Source organism: Chiloscyllium plagiosum, chromosome 16, assembly GCF_004010195.1.
Source record: "Chiloscyllium plagiosum isolate BGI_BamShark_2017 chromosome 16, ASM401019v2, whole genome shotgun sequence".
NCBI classification, from domain to species: Eukaryota; Metazoa; Chordata; class Chondrichthyes; order Orectolobiformes; family Hemiscylliidae; genus Chiloscyllium; species Chiloscyllium plagiosum.
In genome coordinates, this window is record NC_057725.1 from 8,877,470 (window position 1) to 8,900,233 (window position 22,764).

At 46.2% G+C, this 22,764-nt stretch overlaps 1 protein-coding gene and 1 long non-coding RNA gene across 2 annotated transcripts in view; one reads left to right on the plus strand and one right to left on the minus strand.

Annotated features, from left to right (window-relative positions):
• luzp2 (leucine zipper protein 2) overlaps nt 1-22,764 on the plus strand; it is a 196,704-nt gene that overhangs the window by 74,505 nt on the left and 99,435 nt on the right. The gene's annotated exons all lie outside the window — the stretch shown is intronic.
• LOC122557637 lies at nt 1,865-22,389 on the minus strand. Its single transcript, XR_006313885.1, has 3 exons — nt 22,376-22,389; nt 17,363-17,367; nt 1,865-1,999 (listed from the first exon to the last, which is right to left on the minus strand). It is a non-coding gene; the product is annotated as an uncharacterized LOC122557637 (long non-coding RNA).

Sequence of the window (22,764 nt, forward strand, 5' to 3'; positions counted from 1 at the left end):
TTCTCTCCATAGACACTGCCAAACCTGTTGATTTTTTTTTTCTAGCATTCACTTTATGCAGAGCCCTGAATCCTTTACTGATTAAAAATCTGTCAGTCTCAGTCTACCCAACCTCAATAGACCTCTGCAGTAAAGAGTTCCATGGATTCACAACCTCATGAGAGAAAACATTCCTCCTCATCTACGTATCAAATGTGCAACCCCTTATTCTGAGATTATGCCCCTGGTCCTGGACTCTACCCTGTCAAGTCCCCTTCGAATCTTATGTGCTTCAATAAGATTGCCTCTCATTCTTCCATATTCAAATAAATTAATGCATGACATATTCAATCTCTCCTCATAAGACAGTCCTGCCACAGTGTTGGTGTCAGTGTCTCTGAGCAAGTAGACCTGGGTGTGTAATAACATCTTTTGAAACACATTGATTAGGAAATCTCTAAGGCAGTCCCCCCATTACTTGGTATCAGCCTAGTCAACCTTCTCTGCCTCCAATGCCCCTTTCATTGGGTCACAAAACCGTTCACAGTATTCCAGTTGTGGTCTGCCCTGAAAAATTCTAATCAAATGGGGTGAAAAATCAGAAGGTTAGGCTTCGAATGGTTTTTAAAGGCAAATAACGGTTTATTCTCCCAATTCCTAGAATTAACAAATACCAAATAATTTAACGTGAGGAGATTTTGATTATAGGGAAGACTATAAAGTGGGCTACCTCTCATGTAGCCCAAATCGCCAGCTGTCACCTTTAACTAATTGAATGTAAGATAGTTATTTGCATCAACTATTAGATAAAGATCAACACGGATGTTGTGATTGGACCCAAGTAGATCTTGTTGACTATGAAATACTTGATAGGGGTTGTTAACCTGGGCCAATCAGGGAGCCCTGGCTGACAGGTATAACAAGGAGAGGGGGAGGGGCGGGGGCTTGTTGGGTCTGTATTGTCTGCACTTTTGCATGTAACGGTATTGTCTAATGTACAAATGTCATTGTCACTGTCTTGTCATATGTCGAACTGGGATTTGAGGTTTGTCCTCCTCTCCCTGTAAATTGGTTGAATGGTAGGGTTCAGGGCCTAGCTTTGCTGCTCCTCTCCCTTGTAAAATTGATGTCTTTTGTGTACAGCTGTCAATGTTTTTTTGTAAACTGTTTTGTAATTTGTTTAATAAAATAAAAAAAAATAACAAGGAGAGGTGTTTAGGGATATAAAAAGAGCCCTGTACAGACTGCTGCTGCACACCATCCACCTCTTCTCCCTCATCCACCGTCCGGACACGCCTTGGCGTGCTCATTTGCCACCGGACGGTGGGGATCCCCAGTGGAGGGCTCTCTACGCGGGAGTCCTCCCCCTTTCTCTCGGGGATCTGGGGTGGAGGGTGTTGCACGTAGCAGTCCCCTGCAACCGCAGATTGCGGTGGTTCACGGACTCCCAGCCCAACTGCTTGTTCTGTGGCGCCGTGGAGTCCGTGGACCACGTGTATATTGGGTGTGGGCGTTTGCACTCCCTTTTTGATTTTCTGAAAAACCTCCTCCTCTGCTTTTGGTTGCACTTCAGTCCCACGCTCCTGATCTTTGGGCACCCGGTACGGAGGAAGGAGGGCAGGTCTGAAGACCTCCTCGTGGGTCTGCTCCTGGGCCTGGCCAAACCGGCCATTAACAGGTCCATGCAGTCGGCCATGGAGGGGGTCGTTAGGGCCGACTGCCTGCCCCCCTTCCGCGGCTACGTTAGGGCCCGGGTGTCCTTGGAGAAGGAGCACGCGGCGTCGACCAACACCCTGGAGTTGTTCAGGGAGAGGTGGGCGCCGCAGGGAGTGGAGTGCATCATTTCTCCCTCCAACTCTATTTTGATTTAGTCCCTACCCTCCCCTTCACTGTTTTGATCACACAGCACTGCCCTTTGATGCAAAGGGCAGTGTTTGTCACTGGCCACCCGGGTGTTTGCCTAATTTGAGTGTATGTGTAAGGACTCTCCTTGAAGGCGACTATCCCTAGACCAGCTGCCCTACAGAGAGAGGAAGAAAGGAGAAAAAAAAAAGAACAGGAGTACCCTGGAGTTGTTCAGGGAGAGGTGGGCGCCGCAGGGAGTGGAGTGCATCATTTCTCCCTCCAACTCTATTTTGATTTAGTCCCTACCCTCCCCTTCACTGTTTTGATCACACAGCACTGTCCCTTGATGTGAAGGGCAGTGCTTGTCACTGGCCACCCGGGTAAAAAAAAAGATAACCAGGAGAGGGTTTTGAGGTTTGTCCTCCTTTCCTTGAAAACTGGTTGAGCAGTGGGATTTGGGGATTAGCTTTGCCCCTACCCTCCCCTTGCTGTTTCTCTGTACACAGCTGTTAATGTTAATTGTTTGTAAGCTATACTGTTTAATAATTTTTTAAAAATATATAACCAGGAGATTTGGCTTTTTCCTGCTGTAAACATTGCCCTTTGGGGCTGAAACGGGCTCTCTTATGGAATTCTATCATTATGGTACCTTTTTAAAAGAACAGTAAGCTGTGTGAAAACTGAATATTAATGTAGGTTTGCTCGCTGAGTTGGAAGGTTCATTTCCTGACGTTTCATCACCCTACTAGGTAACACCTTCAGTGAGCCTGAGGCTGCTGCTGATATTTCCTGCTTTCTATTTATATGTTTGGGTTTCTTTAGGTTGATGATGTAATTTCCTGTGATGAAGTCACTTCCTGTTCTTTTTCTCAGGGGGTGGTAGATGGGGTCTAACTCGCTGTGTTTGTTGATAGAGTTCCGGTTGGAATGCCATGCTTCTAGGAATTCTCGTGCATGTCTTTATTTGGCTTGTCCGAGGATGGATGTGTTGTCCCAGTCAAAGTGGTATCCTTCCTTATCTGTATGTAAGGATACTAGTGAGAGAGGGTCATGTCGTTTTGTGGCTAGTTGATTATCATGTATCCTGGTGGCTAGTTTTCTGCCTGTTTATCCAATGTAGTGTTGTGTAGAGCTTCCAGCTCAGCAAACAAACTTATAAACAAAACCTCAACCTGAGCTACAAATCTTCTCAACTTGCTGAAAACTCAATATGTTTTGTTAGTGTTGTTGTTTTGTAAGATTTCAGGACCTTCTGATTGTGCCCTACTACTTTTGTGTATTGTTACTGTTGTATTGTATTTTGTATAACTATGAATAAAAAAAACCAGGAGATTTAGACTCTCCTCAATTTGGGGACTGACTCTGAGCTGGCTGGCTACAGCCCGTGTACAGTGCACCTGGGAGTAAAGGGTGATTTGGTGATGGGATACCGGCCTCTGTGCGGTTATTTCAACTGTACTTGGAAACTTGTACAACTGAAATTTTTATTTCCTTACAACTGACGTGAGCACTTTCACAATGTTGCCACAAAATGCTCAATATTTTCCTCCTCTCTCATTTGCAGCATAAATCTCTCACATCAGCAGCTGCTGTGATCACTCACCCCGAAGGCTTTTGAAGCTCTTTGGTTTCACATTTGAACACACAGATGACAAAGTAACATTTTATTTTCAAGAAAGGAGCTGCCTCCCCAGCAATCAGTGAATATTTGGTGAAGCCAGCAACAGCAAAGCCCCCAGCCTCGAGACTGTTGTTTGAGCCTGAAATAACAAAAGCTTCAAAATCTGTAATTGTGTCTTAAAATTCAATTGGTTCATTGATCTAATGTCAAAGCAGCTGGTTTTAAAATTAGTGTAAATGACAAAACTTTGCATAAGGAAAGCAACTCTCTGAGCAGAAATTCAGAGATACCTTGAAAGCTAATTTTATCCCAGCTGCTATGGAACAGGTTTGTGTGCTGGATGTTACTTCACATCATTAATCTCTGGGTAAGTAACACCCTTCAACTGAAAAATAATTATCTTTCTATTTTTTGATTTTTCAAACACTGGGTACTCTAGATAGTAAAGTAGGTTAGTCCAATACTACCTTTTTTGAAATGAGCCTAGACGGAGGGAATAAACTCTCTGAAGTCAATGATGTTTTTAAAAATAAATCATTCATGGGTTGTGATGTTGCTGGCTGGGCCACATTTATTGCCTACAGTTACTTGCCCAGGACAAGGTGGTGGCCTTCCTCAGCCACTGGGTTTAAGCGACATGGAAAGCCGTGATGTGTCATCATTTAAAGTAGCCATGATGTGGAGGTGCCAGTGTTGGACTGGGGTGAGCAGAATCAGAAGTCACATGGCACCAGGCTATAGTCCAGCAGGTTTATTTGAAATCACAAGCTCTCAAAGCGTGCTGCCTCTTCGTCAGATGAAGTCCTGATGAGAGGACAGCACTCCGAAAGGTTGTGATTTCAAGTAAACCTGTTGGACTAGAACCTGGCATCATATGACTTCTGATTTCATTTTGACTACTGAGTGTGATTCTGGTTGTCCTAATTTAAAAGGATAACGAGGCACGAGAATGAGTGCAGTGAGGGTGACAACAAAGACACCAGCAATGTCGATCAAGCTTGTTCAGCATAACCTTCCAACTTTCTACAACTACCCTTGAAATAAAGTCTGCTTGTTTTATTTAAACTACGTTGCACATCTGCAATTTCATTTTTAATGATTGATGTATTTGTGCTGAGATTCCCTCGCTCCTCTATCCACTAAGACTTGCACTTTCCAAATAATAAATTACCTGCCTATTTTTTCTAAATTAAATCCACACCTTCACATTTATCTGCATTAAACTTAATTTGTCAATTATTTGCTCATTCTGCAAGTTTATTAATGTGCTCTTGAAAATGGAATATTGGCTCCTTTATTTCAAATGGTTTGTAGTGTAGGAGTAGAGAGAGATTCTTGATCAGTCCAAGAGTCAAGGGTTATGGGGAAAATGCAGGAAAGTAGATATGAGGAATTTGGGATTAGCCACGATCCTATTCAATGGTGAAGCAGGCTCGAGGGGCCAAATGGTCCCCTGTTCCTATTTCCTTCTGGTCTAGTGGCCTTATGGTCTTATATTGTTGGAGTCCTCTTTGTTTTCGATTCTGACTCACCAGTATCTGCAGTCCTCACTTCCTCCTCTTTGTCTTGTCAGTCCTCCCCATTTATATCATCCTACGAATTTTAGAAGTTGTGTTTCTAGTTCGAATGATTCACGTCAATTGTGACCAGTGGTGGTCCTAGTGCTAATCCACTTCCCACCTCCTGTCACTAATCCCTCTCTCTGCTTTGTACCTTGAAGTCAACTAGCAATCCATTCTGTCACTTCTTTTAATTAAAAATTAAAATCATTTCTGGGATCTGGGTGTCGCTGGCTTGGCAAGTATTTATTAGCCACCCCTAGTTGCCCTTGAGAAGGTGGTCGTGAGCTGCCTTCTTGAATCACCTGCCATGGGTTGACCCACAATGCCCTTAGGGGAGGAATTCCAGGATTTTGACCCAGTAACAGTGAAGGAATGGTGATATACTTCCAAGTCAGGATGGTGAGTGGCTTAGAGGGGAATTTGCAGGGAGAGGTGTTCCCATGTATCTGCTGTCCTTGCCCTACTAGATGGAAGTGGCTGTGCATTTGAAAGGTGCTGTCTGAGGACCTTTGGTGAATATCTGCAGTGCATCTTGTAGATAGTTGCAGCAGTGTGTACTGAGTGTTGGAGGTGGAGTGAGTGGACGCTGGTGGATGCGGTCCCCTGATTGCACATCTTCTGCCCTTATTCATTAAACTAATAACAGGAACCTGATCCAAAAATTTGGAAAATTTAAATAAGTTATATCTACTGCTTTACCATTGTCCACTCTCACTGCTGGCTCCTCAAAAATTACCCAAGCCAGTTCAAGAAAGCCATGTTCTCTGATACTATTCTCATCTCTAAAAGTTTTTTTCTGTTCTCTCTTTTAGTAAGGAATCCATTATTTTTCCTATTATAGAAACTGACTGGTCTATGCTCCCTGATATGCTTTTGAAAAGCATCATTGAAATCAATTATCTACCACTCCTCTGGCCTCATAAACATCAGCACGGAAGGAAGTCATTCAGCTCATCATATCCACACCCACCAACAAGTTCTAACTGCATGAATCCCATTTTCTACCTCCTGGCCCGTAGCTTTGGAGGCTATGGCAATGCAGGTGAATGCTTAAATGTTGTAAGAGTTTTTGGCTCAACCAGCCTTTCAGCGAATGTGTTCCAGATCTTTATTACCCTTTGGGTGAAACAATTTCTCTTCAATTTTCCCCTTAGCCTTCTACAGCTTCCCTGAAATCTATGCGCCTTGTTTCTTGACCCTTTACTGCTGGGAAATGTGCCTTATTATCCACTGTGTCTATGTCTTTCATAGTCCGATGCACGCCTGTCAGATCTTCTCTCAACCTTGACTGCCCCAAGGAAAATAACCCCAGCCTATCTGACACACTAGGAAAGCCTGGATCGTCTGGGCTTGGACTCGCTGGAATTTAGAAGAATGAGGGATGGGGGGGATCTCATGGAAATAAATAAAACCCTGATGGGACTGATTTGGAGATGCTGGTATTGGACTGGGGTAGACAAAGTTAAAAATCACATATTACCAGGTTATAGTCCAACACTAGCTTTCGGAGCGCTGCACCTTCAGGTGGTTGTGGAGTATAAGATTGTAAGACACCGAATTTATAGCAAAAGTTTATAGTGTGATGCAACTGAAATTATATATTGAAAAAGACCTGGATTGTTTGTTAAGTCTCTTATCTTTTAGAATGACCATGTTGGTTTCAGTTCTTTCATATGAAAATGCCAGAACCTTTGTTTAAAGTTACATTCTGAAGTGCACTTTAACAATAGGTGCCATGTCAGTTCAGATAAAGCATCGAAGGTGTGAGGTGCCCTGTGTGAGGCTGTCCGTATGGGACTGGACAGCCTAGATGTGGGAAGGATGTTCTCTATGGTGGAAGAAGCCCAGAACTAGGGGGCTATACTCTAAGAATAAGGGGTAAGCCATCCAGGACGAAAGGAGGAAGAATTTCTTCACTCAGAGTTGTGAACCTGTGGAATTCTCTCCCACTTATTAGATATATTCAGGAAGGAGCTGGATGTAGCCCTTGCGGCTAAAGGGATCAGGGCGTATGGAGAGAAAGCAGGAACGAGAGCCTGAGAATGCATGATGAGCCATGATCATATTGAATGGTGGTGCAGGCTCGAAGGCCGAATGGCCTACTCCTGCACCTACTTTCTATGTTTCCATGATTTTATCTGATCTTTCCTTGGAGCTCTGAGCCTCTGGCCCAGGCAGCAACCTGGTGAATCTCCTTTACACATCCTTCCTATCATGCGGTGACCAGATCTATGTGCGGTACTCCAATTGTGGGCTCTCCAGTGCTTTATATGTGATCTCAGGGCTTCCCAAACCATATTACCATCAATGAGAGTACTTTTGAAGTATGCTCCTAATTGTAGTGTAGGAAGTGCAGCTTTGAAACTTCATGAAGCAAATTCCACTATGCGTCACTATAGCAATGATCTGATAATGTATTTTAGTGATAGTAATTGAAGGTTAGCAAAGATTGTTGTGGAGGCAAGTGTCCACAGGGAAAATCATATTTTCAAAGATGTTTGATGCTTGGAATGTTGCTTACCTCGGTCCAACCACCTTTAACACCTTCAGAAGGCATATTAATATATAGTAACATGGTGAAATTAATGTTTCTTTGGCAGAAAGGCAGGAGAAAGATCTTGGGAGTTGCAAAACGTATTCCTTGCACAATGTAATTTTGCCAGCAGGCAGATTAGACAATTACGGTGACTTCCTGGCTCTGTGGGCATTTTGTCCACTATTGGAGAGTGACCCGCCGTAGGGAAGGATCGTTTTTGAGTAAATGGAGAGAGGTGTCACTTCATGGACGCTCTGTGGCTCATGGACACAGCTTCCTATGAACATGGCGTCCAATTCTCTGCTGCTTTCATGGGGCCAATGCACCCTCTCACCTCCCCCCACAAGTGCAAGAGGTCTCCCTGCTTGACCCCCAGCATTTCTTAAATATACTTACCCCTCACATGCTCAGTAACTGTTTTCAGAATAATGGTTTAGTTAATCCTTTGGTCCACAACTTGTTTAATTACATTATGACTGTAGCAACCTCATAATGGTCCTTAATTCATTTTAAAGTGCTCATCCTGGACTTACTCTTCTCTCCCTCAAGCTGAATGCAAAATTCAATCACACAATAGTCACTAATACCTATCTTTGATTTCTTTGATCATCAGTCCCTGGGTGTGATTTGAGCCCAGAGCTTTTGGTTCCTTCCCTATCCACCATACTTAAAGATATCCTGCAAGCCGCAATGAAGGTATTTTAGTTTTTTTTACCGCTACCCTTTCGTAAATATAATGAGTTCTGCCATTTTTAACAGCAGCTTAATCCATAACAAATGTTCAAATTCTCCTGAATCTGACTTTCAAATTAATTTATTAGTTTGCTTTGGTCTCCTTTTAAAATGAAAGCGAAATATAATGTTCGTGGATAGATAAATGTTTAATTGAATACTGCTAATTTTTAATTAAAATATGTACAGCATTAGACAATTCAGTCTGCAAATTTTAAATAAATATGCAGCTACAGCATTTAGTCAAAATTCAATTTCATGTATTCTGGTTAATGCTAGCCTTCACAATAATATATTGGACACTGCGTGGCCTAATAAGTCTTTACATTTAAAAAAAAATGCATGGTCTTCAACTCAACCTCACCAAAATAAAGTATCAAAGATCTAATACTGATCATAAGTACAGGCTTGAATCAAGTCAAGGCTTCACTCTGTACTATTGGATCACAATCCTGGAATTCCTTCCCTAGTGGGAACAGGAAGTACATCACCATTCCTTCAGTGTCACTGGATCAAAATCTTGTAGTTCCCTTTCTAAGGGCATTGTGGGTCAACCGCAGTTAAATTACTGTGAACTGGAGTAATTTAAGAAAATATCTCACTGCCCCATCTCAAGGACAGGTGGGTGCAGGCAATAAATGCTGGCGTAGACAGCAATGCTCAGATCCCACACATAATTTTTTTTTTAAATCATTGCGGCGCAACTTTATATGAAGTATCTATTCATCACCAATCATTACCACCTTGAAGATTTTAACCTTATTCTGAGTTTAACAGCCTTCCATTATCTCACCCAAATTAACATTCTTCATTTGTGAACTCAGGTCGCATGGCAAATCCTCCCCTTGGAATTTTTGTTTCCCCTTGAACTGTTTGGGTATTCTGAAATATCCCCTGAAATGACAGCCCTGCATCTCTGTTAACCCAAACCTTAACCTCATTTTCAAGTTCACATCAACAAGCTCCATGCTCATGCCCTCATAATTACCCTTATTTCAGTTTAAACTGCTAGTCTTGAACCCATTTTTCTCTCTCTCAAAGTCAAAGTAAAACTAAACCATACTAAATTGAGTGCTCCACACAGATGCCTCCACTCTGCGGTCATTAAACCGACCTCATTGCATAATACCGGGTCTAATATAATCTGCTCTTTGGTGGCTCCCGAATATGCTGTATTATGAAGCGATCCTAAAAACATTCGATGATCTCCTAATCCAGGCTGCCTTGACCAACTGATTTTTCCATTCTATGTGTAGATTAAGATTTCAAAAGATTATCACTGTTAGGCTCTTCTGATTTCTTCTTTTATTGTCCAGCCTATTTGGAAGGTACTGCTGGCCAAGAGAGGGGGTTGCCTAGTAGATAGGGACTGAAGTCAAGACACACCAGATCACTCTTGGGAGCACAGATGTTATTGATCATATTTGGGGAGGGACAAACACCTGGGATCTGGAATTGCTGTGCGCTGAAAGGGAGCAATGTTAAAGTGTGTCCTGTAGCTACATACTCCAGGAGGTAAAGATTGGTGGGACGCAATGTTCTAGTAATCCCAGGATCTAGATAATGCTCTGGGGGACCAGGTTCAAATCCTACCATGGCAGATGATGGAATTTGATGTCAATGAAAAGATCTGAGAAACAAAATCAAGTCTAACAATGACCTTGAATGCATTGTCATAAAAGGAGAAAGTGAGGACTGCAGATGCTGGAGACCAGAGTTGAAAAATGTGATGCTGGAAAGACGCAGCAGGCCAGGCAGCATCCGAGGAGCAGGAGAATCGGCGTTTTGGGCACAAGCCCTTCTTCAGGAAGCCCTTCTTCCTGAAGAAGGGCTTATGCCCGAAATCTCGATTCTTCTACTCCTCGGATGCTGACTGGCCTGCTGCGTTTTACCAGCATCACATTTTTCAACTCTGCACTGTCATTAAAAACCCATCTCGCTCTCTCTGTCCCTCGCTCTCTCTGTCCCTCGCTCTCTCTGTCCCTCGCTCTCTCTGTCCCTCGCTCTCTCTGTCCCTCGCTCTCTCTGTCCCTCGCTCTCTCTGTCCCTCGCTCTCTCTGTCCCTCGCTCTCTCTGTCCCTCGCTCTCTCTGTCCCTCGCTCTCTCTGTCCCTCGCTCTCTCTGTCCCTCGCTCTCTCTGTCCCTCGCTCTCTCTGTCCCTCGCTCTCTCTGTCCCTCGCTCTCTCTGTCCCTCGCTCTCTCTGTCCCTCGCTCTCTCTGTCCCTCGCTCTCTCTGTCCCTCGCTCTCTCTGTCCCTCGCTCTCTCTGTCCCTCGCTCTCTCTGTCCCTCGCTCTCTCTGTCCCTCGCTCTCTCTGTCCCTCGCTCTCTCTGTCCCTCGCTCTCTCTGTCCCTCGCTCTCTCTGTCCCTCGCTCTCTCTGTCCCTCGCTCTCTCTGTCCCTCGCTCTCTCTGTCCCTCGCTCTCTCTGTCCCTCGCTCTCTCTGTCCCTCGCTCTCTCTGTCCCTCGCTCTCTCTGTCCCTCGCTCTCTCTGTCCCTCGCTCTCTCTGTCCCTCGCTCTCTCTGTCCCTCGCTCTCTCTGTCCCTCGCTCTCTCTGTCCCTCGCTCTCTCTGTCCCTCGCTCTCTCTGTCCCTCGCTCTCTCTGTCCCTCGCTCTCTCTGTCCCTCGCTCTCTCTGTCCCTCGCTCTCTCTGTCCCTCGCTCTCTCTGTCCCTCGCTCTCTCTGTCCCTCGCTCTCTCTGTCCCTCGCTCTCTCTGTCCCTCGCTCTCTCTGTCCCTCGCTCTCTCTGTCCCTCGCTCTCTCTGTCCCTCGCTCTCTCTGTCCCTCGCTCTCTCTGTCCCTCGCTCTCTCTGTCCCTCGCTCTCTCTGTCCCTCGCTCTCTCTGTCCCTCGCTCTCTCTGTCCCTCGCTCTCTCTGTCCCTCGCTCTCTCTGTCCCTCGCTCTCTCTGTCCCTCGCTCTCTCTGTCCCTCGCTCTCTCTGTCCCTCGCTCTCTCTGTCCCTCGCTCTCTCTGTCCCTCGCTCTCTCTGTCCCTCGCTCTCTCTGTCCCTCGCTCTCTCTGTCCCTCGCTCTCTCTGTCCCTCGCTCTCTCTGTCCCTCGCTCTCTCTGTCCCTCGCTCTCTCTGTCCCTCGCTCTCTCTGTCCCTCGCTCTCTCTGTCCCTCGCTCTCTCTGTCCCTCGCTCTCTCTGTCCCTCGCTCTCTCTGTCCCTCGCTCTCTCTGTCCCTCGCTCTCTCTGTCCCTCGCTCTCTCTGTCCCTCGCTCTCTCTGTCCCTCGCTCTCTCTGTCCCTCGCTCTCTCTGTCCCTCGCTCTCTCTGTCCCTCGCTCTCTCTGTCCCTCGCTCTCTCTGTCCCTCGCTCTCTCTGTCCCTCGCTCTCTCTGTCCCTCGCTCTCTCTGTCCCTCGCTCTCTCTGTCCCTCGCTCTCTCTGTCCCTCGCTCTCTCTGTCCCTCGCTCTCTCTGTCCCTCGCTCTCTCTGTCCCTCGCTCTCTCTGTCCCTCGCTCTCTCTGTCCCTCGCTCTCTCTGTCCCTCGCTCTCTCTGTCCCTCGCTCTCTCTGTCCCTCGCTCTCTCTGTCCCTCGCTCTCTCTGTCCCTCGCTCTCTCTGTCCCTCGCTCTCTCTGTCCCTCGCTCTCTCTGTCCCTCGCTCTCTCTGTCCCTCGCTCTCTCTGTCCCTCGCTCTCTCTGTCCCTCGCTCTCTCTGTCCCTCGCTCTCTCTGTCCCTCGCTCTCTCTGTCCCTCGCTCTCTCTGTCCCTCGCTCTCTCTGTCCCTCGCTCTCTCTGTCCCTCGCTCTCTCTGTCCCTCGCTCTCTCTGTCCCTCGCTCTCTCTGTCCCTCGCTCTCTCTGTCCCTCGCTCTCTCTGTCCCTCGCTCTCTCTGTCCCTCGCTCTCTCTGTCCCTCGCTCTCTCTGTCCCTCGCTCTCTCTGTCCCTCGCTCTCTCTGTCCCTCGCTCTCTCTGTCCCTCGCTCTCTCTGTCCCTCGCTCTCTCTGTCCCTCGCTCTCTCTGTCCCTCGCTCTCTCTGTCCCTCGCTCTCTCTGTCCCTCGCTCTCTCTGTCCCTCGCTCTCTCTGTCCCTCGCTCTCTCTGTCCCTCGCTCTCTCTGTCCCTCGCTCTCTCTGTCCCTCGCTCTCTCTGTCCCTCGCTCTCTCTGTCCCTCGCTCTCTCTGTCCCTCGCTCTCTCTGTCCCTCGCTCTCTCTGTCCCTCGCTCTCTCTGTCCCTCGCTCTCTCTGTCCCTCGCTCTCTCTGTCCCTCGCTCTCTCTGTCCCTCGCTCTCTCTGTCCCTCGCTCTCTCTGTCCCTCGCTCTCTCTGTCCCTCGCTCTCTCTGTCCCTCGCTCTCTCTGTCCCTCGCTCTCTCTGTCCCTCGCTCTCTCTGTCCCTCGCTCTCTCTGTCCCTCGCTCTCTCTGTCCCTCGCTCTCTCTGTCCCTCGCTCTCTCTGTCCCTCGCTCTCTCTGTCCCTCGCTCTCTCTGTCCCTCGCTCTCTCTGTCCCTCGCTCTCTCTGTCCCTCGCTCTCTCTGTCCCTCGCTCTCTCTGTCCCTCGCTCTCTCTGTCCCTCGCTCTCTCTGTCCCTCGCTCTCTCTGTCCCTCGCTCTCTCTGTCCCTCGCTCTCTCTGTCCCTCGCTCTCTCTGTCCCTCGCTCTCTCTGTCCCTCGCTCTCTCTGTCCCTCGCTCTCTCTGTCCCTCGCTCTCTCTGTCCCTCGCTCTCTCTGTCCCTCGCTCTCTCTGTCCCTCGCTCTCTCTGTCCCTCGCTCTCTCTGTCCCTCGCTCTCTCTGTCCCTCGCTCTCTCTGTCCCTCGCTCTCTCTGTCCCTCGCTCTCTCTGTCCCTCGCTCTCTCTGTCCCTCGCTCTCTCTGTCCCTCGCTCTCTCTGTCCCTCGCTCTCTCTGTCCCTCGCTCTCTCTGTCCCTCGCTCTCTCTGTCCCTCGCTCTCTCTGTCCCTCGCTCTCTCTGTCCCTCGCTCTCTCTGTCCCTCGCTCTCTCTGTCCCTCGCTCTCTCTGTCCCTCGCTCTCTCTGTCCCTCGCTCTCTCTGTCCCTCGCTCTCTCTGTCCCTCGCTCTCTCTGTCCCTCGCTCTCTCTGTCCCTCGCTCTCTCTGTCCCTCGCTCTCTCTGTCCCTCGCTCTCTCTGTCCCTCGCTCTCTCTGTCCCTCGCTCTCTCTGTCCCTCGCTCTCTCTGTCCCTCGCTCTCTCTGTCCCTCGCTCTCTCTGTCCCTCGCTCTCTCTGTCCCTCGCTCTCTCTGTCCCTCGCTCTCTCTGTCCCTCGCTCTCTCTGTCCCTCGCTCTCTCTGTCCCTCGCTCTCTCTGTCCCTCGCTCTCTCTGTCCCTCGCTCTCTCTGTCCCTCGCTCTCTCTGTCCCTCGCTCTCTCTGTCCCTCGCTCTCTCTGTCCCTCGCTCTCTCTGTCCCTCGCTCTCTCTGTCCCTCGCTCTCTCTGTCCCTCGCTCTCGCTCGCTCTCTGTCCCTCGCTCGCTCGCGCTCTGACCCTCGCTCGCTCGCGCTCTGTCCCTCGTTCGCGCTCTGTCTCTGTCTCTGTCCCTCGCTCGCGCTCTGTCCCTCGCTCGCGCTCTGTCCCTCGCTTGCGCTCTGTCTCTGTCTCTGACCCTCGCTCGCTCTGTCTCTCTGTCTGTTTGTGCCTCTCTCTTTCTTTGTTTCTCTATCTCTGTCTCTCTGTCTCCAAATGATCCATGAGAGTATCACTTGGAGTGAAGAACGCTCAGTGTGGAAGAGATGATATTCTGTCTTCACACTGAGAATACCTGACATGGTGTTCTGTGGCACTGCCATTGTGCTTAGTGGGAGTCGTCATCAAACAGATCAGGTAACTCCAAAATTAGGAATTCCTGAGGGCCTATAGGCTATTAGCTGCAGCTGAATTGTACTCCCAACATAATTTGCAAATTCATAGCCAGGCATATCCCCACTCTACCATTGCCACTAAGCCAGGGGATCAACCTTGGTTCAATGGAGAGTGCAGGAGGACATACCAGGAACAGCACCAGCCATACCTGAAAATAAGGTATCAACTTGGTGAAGCCACAGCTCAGGAATACTTGTGTGCCAAACAGCATAAGCAGCATGTGACAGACAGAGCCCAGTGATCCCACAACCAATGGTTGTGACCCTAGCTCTGTGATCCTGCCACATCTCGTCCCGATGGATAACCTGCTAGAAGAAGCAGATCCACGTAAATCCCGAGTGGGCGTGCTCAGGACAAAAGATAAGGCTTAAGCATTTGTCATAATCTTCAGCCAGAAGTTTTGTCTGGGAGATCCAACTCAGCCACCTCTTGGAGCTGTCTTTTAGCCAATTCAATTCACACCATGTGATATCTAAAAAACATGTCTGGACATACTGGATACTATAACAGCTTAGTACCCCGAAAATGCTCTGGAAATAGTACCTGTGTTCCAGAACTTGCATACATTCTCTTAAGTATGCAGGCAACAAAGGCATTAATGCCACAATTTGAAAAATTGCTGAGGAATCTCCTGAGGTACACCAAAAAGATGGACAAATCCAACCCGGCCCATCAACCAACTCTGAATCATCATGGAAGTGTTGGAAAGGGTTAAGAGGTGGATCATGGGACACTAGATGCATGATTGCTGCATTGATTGGGAATCTAAAGTGTTAAAAGTTAATTCCAGTGAATTACGTAGTTAATGAGATGCCAGTTCCTGTGTTATGAGATTCTCGACCACTGATGCCAGAAGATCATCTCACGTTCTGAGGAGGGAGGGCTTAGATCACAAAAGCGGAGAATTGCAGAATTATTACAGCCCAGAGGGAGGCCATTCAGCCCCTTGTGTCTGCCTTTGTCTCCACTTTATTCTGAGGCCGAGAATCTGATTTTCAGGATTTTAGTCAATTAATTTCTCATGCTCATCACTCTTCTCACATAGTCTTAGAGCACAATCGTCTACTCCCAGGTTTAATCTATTACATCTGAATTCCATTTAACTTGTGTATTTGGCAAAGAAACTGAAGGAACTTCACATATTTCAGTTAGTAAATTTGCAGATAACATCAAACTTGGTGGTATAGTGAACAGAGAAGAAGGTTATTTAAGATTACAAAGAGATCTTGTGGGCGGCACGGTGGTTAGCACTGCTGCCTCACAGCGCCAGAGACCCGGGTTCAATTCCCGCCTCAGGCGACTGACTGTGTGGAGTTTGCACATTCTCCCCGTGTCTGCGTGGGTTTCCTCTGGGTGCTCTGGTTTCCTCCCACAGTTCAAAGATGTACAGGTCAGGTGAATTGGCCATGCTAAATTGCCCGTAGTGTTAGGTAAGGGGTAAATGTAGGGGTTTGGGTGGGTTACACTTCGGCGAGTCGGTGTGGACTTGTTGGGCCGAAGGGCCTATTTCCACACTGTAATGTAATCTAATCTTGAAAGTTGGGTCAATGGGCTGAAGCGTAGCAGATGGTGTTTAATTTGGAGAAAGGCAAGATATTGCATTTTGGTAAAACAAACAAGGGCATGACTATAACAATTAAGAGTAGAGTCTGGGGTAGTGTTGTAGAATAGAGAGACCTACGGGTTACAGGTACATCATTCTTTGAAATTTGCTTCACGTGGAGGCAGGGTCGTTAAAAGAGCCTTTAGCATGCTGCCTTCATTGCTCAGACCTTTGAGTATGGGAGTAGTGGCATGTTAACGTTGTTCAGGATATTAGTGAGGCCGCTTCTGGACTACTGTGTCCAGTACTGTAGGCCCAGTTATAGGAAGAATATTATTAAGCTGGAGAGGGTTCAGAAACAATTTACCAGTTTTTAAAAAGTCTTTTGGGGTGTGGTGGTCCCTGGCTGGGCTCAGCATTTCTTGTCTGTCCATAGTTTTCCTGAGAAGGTGGTGGTGAGCTGCCTTCTTTAACCGCTGCAGTCCACCTGCTGTGAGTTGACCCACAATGCCCTTGGGGAGAGACTTGCAGGATTTTGACCCAGCGACAGCGAAGAAACGATGATCTTTTTCCAAGTCAGGATGGTGAGTGGCTTGGAGGGGAACTTGAAGGTGGTGGTGTTCCCATGTGTCTGCTGCCCTTGTCCTTCTAGATGGAAATGTTTGAGGGTTCGGAAGATGCTGTCCGAGGATCTTTGGTGAATTCTGCAGGGCATCTTGTAGATAGTACACACTGCTACTCCTGAGTGTTGGCGGTGGAGGGAATGGATGTTTGTGGATGTGGTGCCAATCAAGCGGGCTGCTTTGTCCTGGATGGTGTCAAGTTTCTTGAGTGTTATTGGGGCTGCACCCATCAGGCAAGTGAGTAGTATTCCATCACATTCCTGACTCATGCCTTGTCAATAGTCGAAGTCAGGAGGTAAGTTACTTCAGTATTCCTAGCCTCTGACCTGCTCTTGCAGCCACTGCTATTATGTGATGAGGTCAGTTAAGTTTCTGATCAATAGTATCTCCAAGGATGTTTATAGTGGGGTATTCAGTGACGCTAACACCATTTAATGTCAAGAGGTGGTGGTCAGATTGTCTCTTACTGGTGATGGCCATAGCCTGACATTTGTGTGGCATGAATGTTACTTGCCATTTGTCAGTCCAAGCCTGGATATTGGAAAATCACAGCTGGTCAGGCAGCATCCCAGGAGAATTGTGAATCAGGAATGAAGGGCTTATGCCTGAAACTTCGAATCTCATGCTCCTCGGATGCTGCCTGACCTGCTGCGCTTTTCCAGCTGCACACTTTTTGACTCTGATCTCCAGCATCTGCAGATCTCACTTTCTCCAAGCCTGGATATTGCCCAGATCTTGTTGCATTTGAACATGGACTGCTTCTGTATCTGAGGAGTTCTGAATGGTGCAATCATTGGCGAACATCCCCACTTCTGACCTTATGATGGAGGGAAGGTCATTAATGAAGCAGCTGAAGATGGTTAGGCCGAAGACATTGCCCTGGACAGTTCCTGCAGAGGTGTCCTGAAGCTGAGATGGCTGACTTCCAACAGCCACAACCATCTTCCTTTGTGCCAGGTATGGCTCTACAAACTGGAGAGTTTGACCCCTGATACCCATTGATTCCAGTTTTGCTAGGGCTCCTTGATGCCGCAATCAGTTGAATATAGCCATGATGTCAAATGCTGTCACTCTCACCTCCCCTCTGGAATTTAGCTCTTTTGTTTGAACCAAGACTATAATGAGGTCAGGAGCTGGTGGAACCCAATCACTGAGCAAGTTTTTGCTGATCAAGTGCTTCTTGATAGCACTATTGATGACATCTTCCGTCACTTTACTGATGATCAAGACTGGAACATTGGAGCAGTAATTGATCGGGTTGGATTTGTCCTAGTCTTTATGTACAAGACATGTCTGGGCAATTTTCCACATTGTTGGGTAGATGCCAGTGTTGTAACTGTACTGGAATAGCTTGGCTAGGGGAGCAACAAGTTCTGGAGCACACTTCTTCTGTACTTTTGCCAGAATGTTATCAAGGCCCATTGCCTTTGCAGTATCTAGTGCCTCCAACCATATCTTAATATCATGTGGAGTGAATCGAATTGCCTGAAGACTGGTGTCTGTAATGCTGGGGACCATTGGAGAAGGTAGAGTTTGATCATTCACTTGTCACTCCTGAGTGAAGATTGCTGTGAAAGCTTCAGCCTTATCTTTTGCACTGATGTGCTGGGCTCTTCCACCATTGAGGATGGGGTTATTTGTGGAGCCGCCTCCTCCAGTGAATTGTTTAATTGTCCTCCACTATTCCTGACTGGATGTGGCAGGACTGCAGAGCTTAGATCTGATCTGATGGATGTGGGATTGCTTAACTCTGCTTATCACTTGCTGTTTATGCTGTTTGGCATGCAATCTGGTTGGGGGCTTCACCAGGTTGACACCTCATCTTCAGGTATGACTGGTGGTGCTCCTGGCATGCCCTCCTCCACTCACCACTGAACCAGGGGTACCCTGGAGTACAGTTCTGCTGTCGATGACCCACAGCACCTCATGAATGCCCAGTCTTGGTTTGCTAGATCTGTTTGAAGTCTGTTCCATTTAGCAAAGTGATAGTGCCACACAACACAATGGAGGGTATACTCAATGTGAAGGTGGAACTTTGTCTCCACATGGACTGTGCGGTGGTCGCACTTACCGATACTGTCATGGACAGGTGCATCTGCAGCCGGCAAATAGTAAGGATAAGACCAGGTATGTTTTTTCCTCTTGTTGGTTCTCTCACCACCCGATGCAGACCCAGCCTAGCAGCAATGTCCTTAAGAACCCAATCAGCTCGATCAGTAGTACTGCTGCTGAGCCACTCTTGAAATCCCCCACCCAGAGTACATTTTGTGCCCTTGTCATCCTTAGTGCTTCCTTTAAGTAATGTTCAACATGAAGGAGTACCTCATCAGCTGAGGGAGGATGGTGCATGGTAATCAGCAGGAGGTTTCCTTGCCCATGTTCAACCTGAAGCCATGAGACTTTGTGGTCCGGGATCAATGTTGAGGACTCCCAGGGCAACTCCCTCCTGACTGTATCTCACTGTGCCGTCACCTCTGCTGGTGAGACAGGGCACATCCAGGGATGGTAATGGTGGTGTTTGGGACATTGTCTGAAAGGTATGATTCCATGTGTATGACAGTGTCAGGCTGTTGCTTGACTGGTCCACGACAGAGCTCTCCCAATTTTGGCACGAGCTAACAGATGTTAGTGAGGAGAACTTTACAGGGCCGACAGAGCTGTTTCTGCATTGTGCTTTCCGGTGCCTAGGTCGATGCTAGAAGATAAGTCTGGTTTCATTTCTTTGAGACTTTGTAGCATTTAGTACAACTGAATGGCTTGCAAGACCATTTCAGAGGGCAACTGAGAGTTAACTATATTGCAATGGGGCTAGAGTCACATGTAGGTCAGGCCAGGTGAGGATGGACGACATTAGTGAATCAGATGGGTTTTTCCAACAATTGACAATGATTTTATGGTCATCAGTAGATACTTAATTCCAGATTTTTTTTTTTCACTGAATCAAATTTCACCATCTGCCATGGTGGGACTCAAACCTGGGTTCCCAGAACAGTACCTGGGTCTTTGGATTAATAATCTCGCGATAATACCATTGAGCCATCAACCTTCCTTAAAAGGATTGGAGAGTTTGAGATATAAAGAGGATGTAAGGCTGGGTCTGTTTTTCACTGAAGTGTAGGAGGTTGAGGGTGACCTTATAAAGGTTTATGAAATCATGAAGGGCACAGAGGAAGGTCAATGGCAGGTGTCTTTTCACCCAAGATTTCAAGCCTCGGCGACATATTTTTAAAGTGAGAGGAGAAGGACTTCAAAAGACATGAGGGGCAATTTTTTTTACATAGTGATTTGTGTATGGAATGAACTTCCAGAGAAAGTGGTGGATTCGGGTACAGTTTCAATGTTTAAAAGACATTTGGATAAGTACATGAATAGGAAAGCTTTGGAGGGATATGGGCCAAGCGCAGGCAGGTGGAAACTTGTTTAGTTTGGGATTACGTTTAGCATGGACTGGTTGGACTGAAAGGTCTGTTTCCATGCTGTATAACTCTACGACTTTATATGCTGCTACCAAGGATTCTATTTCTGAGCAATACCCTCAGGTCTTTAGTTTGTCTAATATAGCAAAGGACTGCAGTAAGTGCAAATATATCTGAGATAAATGTCTGTCTTCATTAAGTTGAAGCAGCTGTGCTGGCAGAATGCAATACCTTTTGCAGCAGGTATCAGTCCCAAGATGAGCATATGTCATATAGATTTGATGGAAGAAAGACCACATCGCTTTATTTTACAAATATAGAACACACAAGGATCAACTTTACATCCTTTGCAAAAGATAGGTGATTGCACCACCTAATCGATTAACTGCATTTTAATTAAATTGGGTGAGGGAAGGTACTTCCTCAATTCTATTTTGAATTTCAAACCCTGATCATTGGCAACTGAGGTCCAATTAACACAACATTAAATTTAGTTTTGCTTCATGGATTAATGCCTAAAAATCATTCAAGGATGGTGCCGAATGAATCCATGTAAAGCAGTTGCAATCAGCAAAAAAGCTAGAGTTCGATGCCAGTAATCTCAGCTGGACTCAGACGGAGATATTCTGAAGAAGGACAGTTGTGCTGCACAGCTTCTTTTTAGTTTCTTGTATTCAAATTATTGACTTTTAAATGCACTTACTCCTGATTTAATTGTCAAACCAGAAAACAAAATAGAATGTTAAGCAAGTTTGGGGCGGCATGGTGGCTCAGTGGTTAGCACTGCTGCCTCACAGCACCAGGGTCCCAGGTTCGATTCTCAGCCTTGGGTGACTATCTATGTGGAGTTTCCACATTCTTCCCATGTCTGCGTGGGTTTCCTCCAGGTGCTCCAGTTTCCTCCCACAGTCCAAAGATGTGCAGGTCAGGTGAATTGGCCATGCTAAATTGCCTATAGTGCTAGGTGCATTCGTCAGAGGGAAATGGGTCTGGGTGGGTTACTGTTCGGAGGGTCAGTGTGGACTTGTTGGGCCGTAGGGCCTGTTTCCACACTGTAGGGAATCTAATCTTAAAAATAAAGAATCTTCAACAGCTTATTTGAAAAGGTCCAACCAAACCAGTATTATTGCTGTATTTATTCACCAGTTTGGAAGATGCATCATTAACAAAATGTGATTACGTTTATGGTTTAATAGCCCCATATTAGCATAATTAGCAAGCTTTCTCGATTGATTAATTTTAATTAATGTGATTACAACCAAATTACAAATCATGAAACCTTAACTCAATTTGTACAATTTTTTCTTATAAATTTTGGTCAAAAAGAAATGATTGTATAAAAATGATTGTACTCTCTGAAGTAGCGAGTATAGTGAGGTTGGAAGTGGGGGAGGTGGAGTGTGAGATGTAATTAACCAAAATACGTGGAATGGAAACACCAAATAGTCATTTTTCGCTTGGTAATTTTGCAAATAGATGTGACAATTCGAAGTACAAACTATGATGGAATTTTAAGTACAATGGTGTTTAATCAAGAAAATGGTTTTCAGACTGAAGGCTAAATTGCAAAGTAATTAAGATGAAAAATTTTCTATTTGGTCAAATTGGCGATGTTCGTGAGTTAAAATTCACTAATGAGTTAAAATTCTGTGTACAGTGGCAACATGTGTTTTTTTTTAACCATTATGTTGTATTCTGGACCTATGGATCATAATGTTGAAGCCTCTAACTTCCTTTCTATCAGATGACTGACCATGAATCTCTCTTGCTTTTACTTTGTGCCATCTATGTCATTTAGAAGGAATTTCCAGGATGATACACAGCATGTGTTATGAGCACACTTTCTTTGGTCATTAATTTCTGAGTTGGGATTTGATCCTGGAGTATCTAGTTCTGATCAGGGCTATGCAACATGCTCTTCATGTAGCTGCGTAATGTTACTATACACTTCCCTCAGCACAAGGGAAATCACCCACTGGTGTAAACCTCAGAGTTTTCTCATTCTAGATGCTAGTGTCCATTGTGAAGGTCGTACATTGGTCCCTTAGCTTAAGAGAACAATCGTAAGATGTAAGTAGATTTCAAGATTTGTGAACTTAATATGTCCAATTGGCCTTGCTCAGAGCCAATCATGACATCTTCTAAAGTTAGGCCTGTATTCAGTCAAATACATATAGTCAGTTGAATATTTGTTTTATTTAAATAATGCTGTTTGGACCCTAACCCCATAAAAGACCTCTAAGTTTATTGAAATTTAAACCTGGACTATCTGACCCAGAGGTTAGGGCACTACCACTGTGTCAGAAGAGCCCGTTTTTTACAAATATTATTTTTAATCAATCTGATTCACACACGTTATGACTCTCTCACCTCCAGGAAACAGATGGAACTTGAACCTGGCCCAAAGGTAAGGCCGCTACCATGGTACCACAAGAGCAGACTTGTATCTGTCTAGTTAGCAGTGTTTACTAATCTAACTATGGCATTTTAATAATTTGGTGAAATAATGCTATTGTATAAGAGTAGGGAAGCTTACTACAAGTGAAGGTGCTGATGACACCACATTTGGAGCATCGTGAACAATTTTGTATCCCTTATTTTAAGAAAAAGCATTATTTCATTGGAGGCAGTTGACGAAGATTCACTAGAATGACTCCCAGTGTGCAGGGATTGTGTTAGGAGCAGAGATTAAACTCATTGGATATACAAAAAAATGAGCAGTGATCTCATTGAAATGCGGAGAATTCTTAAGGGGTTTGATAGGGTAGGTGCTGAGAGGATGTCTCCCCTTGTGGGATGGTGAAGGACCAGAGGCAATGCTCTCAGAATGAAGACTGAGATGAGGAGGACTTTCTCCTCTAAGGGTTGTGGATTTTTGGGACTCCTTGCCACAGAGAGCTATGAGGGCAGAGTCCTTGTGAATATGTCTGGCTGGGAAAGGTAGGTTCTTGATCAGTAGAGTCATAGAGTCAAAGAGGTCATTGAGTCATCCAGCATGGAAACAGACCTTTCGGTCCAACTAAACTAAATTAGTTCCATTTGCCTGCATTTGATCCATATCCCTTTTAAACCTTTTCTATTCATGTACCTGTCCAA